This window comes from Tupaia chinensis, unplaced genomic scaffold, assembly GCF_000334495.1.
Source record: "Tupaia chinensis unplaced genomic scaffold, TupChi_1.0 Scaffold000489_1, whole genome shotgun sequence".
NCBI lineage: Eukaryota > Metazoa > Chordata > Mammalia > Scandentia > Tupaiidae > Tupaia > Tupaia belangeri.
Window position 1 is genome coordinate 1345076 of NW_006160001.1, and position 7136 is coordinate 1352211.

The 7136-nt window shown below is 36.4% G+C and overlaps 1 protein-coding gene across 1 annotated transcript in view; it reads left to right on the forward strand.

Moving 5' to 3' along the window:
* Window positions 1-1158, forward strand: part of C9 (complement C9) — a 55559-nt gene extending 54401 nt beyond the window's left edge. The window contains exon 11 of the mRNA XM_006156299.3: window positions 804-1158. The gene's annotated coding sequence lies outside the window, so the exon portion shown is untranslated. The remainder of the gene's footprint in view (window positions 1-803) is intronic.
* Window positions 1159-7136: the final 5978 nt, after the last annotated feature.

Here is a 7136-nt window from a genome sequence, read left to right on the forward strand (position 1 = left end):
CATTTTAACTTTAGGTTCTTTTATAATAACACAATTTGAAACACCAATACATTGTACAGTTACATATATTTTTCTTGATATCATTATTTACTCTATTTAGTACTTGGTACCTCTATTTTTTTATCTGTTGCTCTCTATGTGAATTATTTTGCTGTTCTGTGATTCCTTCAGGGAACTGAATAAGATTCTTAGAATAAGAATCCCACTTATTCTAAGCCAACTTCTCTCTTCTTCATTCACTTTATGTGTCTTCCCTTTTTATAGAACAATGATTCTCAACCTGGTCACTCATTCAATTAACTTGATTGGCGGCTTTAAAAAAGAAATAGAAACAAAAACAAAAACAAAACAAAGTAGATGTCGATCCAAGTCAATTAAAAGATAACCTCTATGATAGATCCTACCTGAGCATGGTTCTTTTGTTTGTTTTTAATTCTGGTTTTAGTCCACTTATTTTAAGCTATACCAGGATTGAACACCTTTATCTTGACCAATTATGTGGTCTTTGGGCTCTCTGATGAATCTCCAATTCCTTCAGGAATCAGTTCTCTATCTATGGTTCTTCAGCACTATTCTCTCAGCCTTTCCAGCACTAATCACACTGACTCATCCTATATAAGATGAATGGTCCTTCCAATTTGAAAATATACCTTGTATCTTCAACCTCATTCTAGACCCAGCCCCTGGACTGTATGGCACATCATGGTACAATAGGATAAGAGGATAAATACATGGATGGGTGGATGAAACCAAAGTTCAAGTCCTACTTGTCATTAAGGTTTAATAACATTTTGTTTCTCTAGGACTTCCAACTACCCCACTACTACCAAGAAAAAGAAGAACTACTGTCTTCTCTGGGCTCATGAAGAAGAAAAATACTAGAAAACTGTCCTTTTTAGATTCTGCTGCTAGAAACAGTTCTTGCTGCTAAGAGAAAAGCCACCTGCTTCATAAAAATTCTACCAACCTCTTAAGTCTCCTAAGCCTACAATGCTATGTTTTCCTCCATAAATTTCTATGCTGTTTTCATTTTTAATTTCCCAATAAGTAGTTAACAATGAAATATGCCAAGACTGCTTTCTCCCACAGGCCATTCCAATCTCCTATTAATAAATCAAAATTAAATTAAAAACAGCATGTTGGTTTAGAAACTTTAAAGTGGTCAGATTGCTTTGTATAATTAATATAGTTTGTCAGTTCTATTACCACAATCTGTACTGTGCAACTTAGCTCTTATTTACATAGCTTGTGTTTATTTCATTATTCTTTTACATGTGCATCCATGCATTCAGCAAAGATTCACTGTGCACCTACCACATGCACAATACTCTAATTTTGTTAGTTTTAGATCTCCAATTTAATCCTAGATGTCTAAGGGGAAATATGTGTTGTATTTATAACCGAAAAGCACTGTTTAAATAATAAAAATTGCCTCTATTCAATCAAATTTTCAAAAAAAATACAACATTTTCATAGGTCCAACTTAATAGTTTTACAAGTTGTGTATGTAAATAAGGCTAGTCATGGAAGAAGCTACTTAAAATTGGCCGAACAAGTCATTTGGTATATTATAATGACACACATGATTGAATATAAAAAAATATATAAACAAAAGTCAAAAAAAATTGGCCATACAATTTCATCCTGTAGCTCACATAGTACTTACCGCCTGAAGCTTTCAAAAAGATCTGAGAACATTTAAAAAAGAGAGAGAAAAGAAAAGAAGTCTCAAAATACAGAAAAAATGCAAAATCAGAATTAACTGTTTAGTTAAATATCAATATGTATCATGTCAAGTTTGTAAATTCTTATTATAACAAACATTTTATGAATTTATAAATAAATTGTTAGATTTTCTTACATAGCAGAAATTCTCAAGAATATACATGATTCCTGAGAAATCATGTAAAAAATAAGTTTTGACAAATAGTTTCAAACAAAATTTTTAAAATATTTTTTTTAATTTTATTTATGGGAAATAGATTATTTGATATAGGATTTATTTTAACTTGTTAGATATCATGGGAAACCATGTTCTAAAAAGTATTTAGACCCTTCAAGGTCTTAAATTTGCCCTGGGAACTCAAAAGAAGTCATCTTCTCTGTCCTCCAAAACACTGGGTAAAGCAGAAAGAATTAAGATTTGCTAAATTTATAAGAATACCAAACTCTGCTCTTAATTTGCTATTGAGAGAGGTGTTTTGTTTTTTTTTTTTATAACATCCAGATCAAGGAGGAATTATTAGAGTACCTACTGAGAGTTTCTACCCTTCTAAATTACAAATTTCAAATGAGAAAATTGCTGAGCATTGACCAGACCCTCTAGGGTCAGCTTAATGATTGACTGAGTTCTTCCTATTAGTAACAGAGGGGAGAGTTCAGTTTCACTGTTGATGGCAATTTTCTCCAACTTCTAAAGAAAGGTGGCGTATTTGGTAGAGCGTATGTCCAGCAGGGTGCACCATCGAGACACTAGAACAGCCCAACAGTAATCAGCAGAGCAACCTAGAGCAGAAAGTCTCTAGGCCTACACTGAAGGACAATCACTAAACATTAGGAGAAATGAGGACCTCCTGGCTACTAAGTATCACATGGCTCAGCCTGGATTGTTGTTCAGAGAAAGCAGATGTAACTTAGTCCAGGGGTAGGAATGTAGCATAATAGAGTCCTACCTTTGCATGCTTTTTGAGCAATGTACCACCAATTCAAAGAAAGGGACATGTGAAGACAACTTCCTCCGAGGCTCAGGTTATACATTCACATCATTACCCTGAACCACTATCAAAAGGGCCCATTATCAGAAGGACCTAGAGAAGCTACATAGTCTTGTTCACCAGAGCCTGATCGCAAAGGAAGCCTCAGAATCTTATGTTTGTACTGTTTTTTTCTTTTTCCTTTTTATACTCAAAGCTAAGACTGTTTATTCATTTTCCTGAACACAGAGTAGACGGTCAACTTGTGCCTGTCAACTAATAAATGTTTGGGGTGAGGGTCAACATCCCCACCCTGGCTTTATACCTTTGTCTTCCCTCAAAGCCCTTTGATTATACAGTGGGTTAATCCTACAGCAACCTCTGAGTTAGTCCTCCAATAGTTACGAAAAACAGCCCAGAATGGTAGATCAATAATTAGGCTGAGTCAAGTTTATTTTTTTTTAAATGAGGTGATTTGTACACACTACATATAACTTCACAAGATAAACATCTATCTCTCTGTTTCCTCCCTACTCCACCTCTCCACACCCACCTCATGCACTTATTACCATGGTAAAAACAGCAAAAGGGGGACCAGCAGATGGCGTAATGGTTATGTCGCTGGGCTCCCATGTACTTGACCACGGTTTGAGAGCCGGACCCAGCAGCTTAAAACTCACACCGCACATGTGTGCATGCATGCCCAAGATCCTGAGAGGAGAATGGAGGAGAGGAGATGGCAGTGTGACCATCCCCCCCCGGGGGGGGGGTGATTTCTCACTTCCTGTCTCTCTGTCTCTCTCTGTCTCTCAAGCAAGCACACACACCCTATAGCAAAAATCTCTCTCTCAAAAAAAAAAGGCAAAATGGTTCATAGGAAGGGCACAGTGTGGTTACTTAATAATGGACGAGTTACTAAACCCCTAAACTCTAAATTAGGCTCAGGGATAATAATATCTTTTTCATGTATTGATACATCAACATCATTCATATAAAATCTTGACACCTAGTAGAAAAGCAATAAATGATACCTGTTAACAATTGTTATGTTGCAAAGTTATTAGTCTAAATCATTTTAAATACAGCTATATTATTTGTGATATTAGGCAAGAAGCTTAAATCCAAAATTGGAAATAATGGTATATGGCAAAATAGTTTAGTGCTCCTCTCTAGTTAATGGATTCAGTGATTTTCTTTTTTTTTATTATTTAAAAAATTTCTAGTAGTCTCTTCAGGCTGCTATAACAAAATGCACTAAACTGCATGGAAAATAAACAATAGAAATTTATTTCTTAATGTTCTAGAGAGTGGGAAGTCCTTGTCTGGTGAAGGTGGGCTCTATCCCAGGTTCACAGATGGCACGTTCCTGCATCCTCACATGGGGAAGCAGTAAACAAGCTCCATGGAGCCTCTTTTATAAATCTTAACCCTATTCATGAGAGTTCCACCCTCATTATCAATTCCCAAAAACCCCATGTCTTAATACCATCACAATGGGGAACAAATCTCAATAGATGAAATTTGGGGATATGCAATTATTCAACAATAGCATAGAGTTGTTTATTTTTAATTGGAGCAAAATACATATAACAGGTCTAGCTTAGGTAGTGCGATCCTTAGTGTACTGGAGGGCAATGCTGGAAGCTGCATGTCCAATTGCAGTTTTGGAATCCCTGCCCTGTTGAGCTCAAATGTACCAGGCAAGCACACCAGGTAAGCACATGGCAAGATTATAATAAACTGGAGAGCTGGACAAAAGGGATTACAGCATGACTCTTTCGAGGATATTTCTCTCTCTCTCTCTCTCTCTCTCTCTCTCTCTCTCTCTCTCTGTGTTATGCATGTACACACACACACACACAAACACGTCATTTTCCATTTTAATCACTTAATCTTTATTTGCCAGAGGATGCATGTGCTCACTAGAGAGGGAGCAAGAACTCACAATGGGGTATGGTCATGCTACAATACTTTTCCTCCATTTGTCCCTTCCGTCAGAATTTTGGACACTCATGCATACTCACTTGGCTTGTTTTTTAAACTATTATTTGAATGTCAGGAATGTGGGATTTGGCATCCAAAATATTTCACCTAATTACCAGCCCACCATTTTAACCACTTTAAGTGTATAGTGCAGTATCATTAAGTACATTCCCATTGTTGTGCAACTATCTTCAGAACTTTTCCATCATCCCAAACTAAAACTCTACACCTATTAAACAATAACCTCCCATTCCCTGTGACACCAACCCCTATAACCACTATTGTGATTTCTGTCTCTATCTTGAATATTTTAAGTATATCATATAAGTGAAATCATAGAACATTTGTCCTTTGGAGTCGGACTTACTTCACTTAGCATGATGTCATCAAGGTTCACCTACACTGTACCATATATCAGAATTTAATTGGTTTTATTTGTTTTTTAAGACAGGGCCTCAACATTGGGCAATCCTCCTGTCTCCGTCTCCCTGAGTCGCTTGAGTTACAGGTGTATGCCACCACACCTGACATTTGGGTTGGACAGGAAACTGAATTCAGGTCTCCATGTTGTCCCAGTTTATGGAACACAGAATTTTAGCACCACACATCACAGCAGCTGGGCCTTTAGTTACTTTTTAAGGCTATATAATATTTCACTGTATATATTTACTACATTTTGCTTATTCATTCATCAATTGATGGACACTTGGTTGCTTCCTTTTGGCTACTGTGATGGTGCTATAAATATTGGCATACAAGTATCTCTCTGAGTACCTGCTTTCAGGCTATTGGATTTCAGTCTAGCAGTGGAGTTTTTAGATTATGTGTCACTTCTCCATTTAATTTGGTGAGGAATCCCATTTCCCATACTGTACTGTTTTCCACAGTGATTATAACATTCTACATCATCACCAGCAATGCACAAATATCCCAATTTCCTCACATCCTGGCCAACACTTGTTATTTTCTGTTTTCTTATTTATTTAGTAATAGCCATCTTAATGGGTGTGAAGTGATATCTTGTGGTGTCAATTTCAATTTTTCTAGTGAGTAGAGAGCGTGAGTATATTTTCTTATGCTTATTGGTCACTTTGGAATCTTTTTTAGAGAAACGTCTATTCAAGATCTTTGCCCATTTTGAAAATTGGGTTGTTTGTTTTGTGGTTATTGAGTTGTTGTTCTTTTTGCATTCTGGATATATACCCTTATAAGATAATATGACTTGCAAATATTTTCTCCCATTCTTTGGGTTGTTTTTTCTCTCTCTTGATAGTGTTCTTTTTTATTTTTAGAGGTCTTTGCACTCACCTGAGGGAGAGAGACAGAGACAGTGAGAAGGAAAGTGAGAAATCACCATCCGGGGGATGACCTGCTTCAATCCCTTATCCTCCGATCTTCTCCTGGGATCTTGGGCACAAACACATACACAACCAGCATGGTTATCCAACCACCAGATCTGGAACTCAAACCATGGTTCGCTGTGTGGGAGTTCAGTGATGTAACTGCCATGCCATCTTCTGTTCCCTTGGTCGTGTTTTCTGATGCATTAAAATGTGTTTGATATTTATAAAATCCAGTTCATAAAGTTTTTCTTTTATTTCCTGTGCTATTGGAATTATATCCAAGAATTTATTAGATCCAAAATCAATGTCGTGAAGCTTTCCCCAAGGTTTACTGCTAAGAGTTTTATAGATTTATTAGCTCTTATATTTAGGTCTTGAATCCATTTTGAGTTAATATTTTATCTGATATAAAGTAATGCTCCATTTTTATTCTTTATATGTGGTTATCTAGTTTTTCCAGAATTATCTGTTGATCAGTAATTCTTTTTTTTTTTTTTATTTTTTTTGAGTGGTTTTTGCTATACGGCGCATGTGCTCTCCAGACAGAAAGAGAGAGACAGAGAGACAGAAAGTGAGAAATCACCCCCCGGGGGGATGGCCACGCTGCAATCCCTTCTCCTCCATTCTCCTCTTGGGATCTTGGGCACTCAAGCACACGAGCCTGGCGTGAGTTTTAAGCCACCAGATCCAGGACTTGAACCGCGGTCGACTATGTGGGAGTCCAGCGACATAGCCATTATGCTAGCAGCTGGTCCCGATTAGTAATTCTTTTCAAACCAAGTGCAAACTTAACTAAAGTCAATCAGCTTGAAAAGAAAAAAAAAATGAGAAAAGGGTCAAGATGACATTGAATCATATTCATGACAAATCATGTTCTAATGAATTTGTTTTCATAACCACATTAGAGGTATTCCTACTTTTGCTAGTAGCATTATTAAGTAATAACATGTTCAAGTATTAGCTTTAAGTTTCAAAATCTAGCATATAATTGAAAATATAAGCATTACAGTTCTATTGACCACAGACAAAATTGTCACTAGGTTACACTTAGAAATGGACAATTTTTTTTAATAATGTGTGTGTTCAAGAGGAGGAAAATCACCCTTGATTATATCTT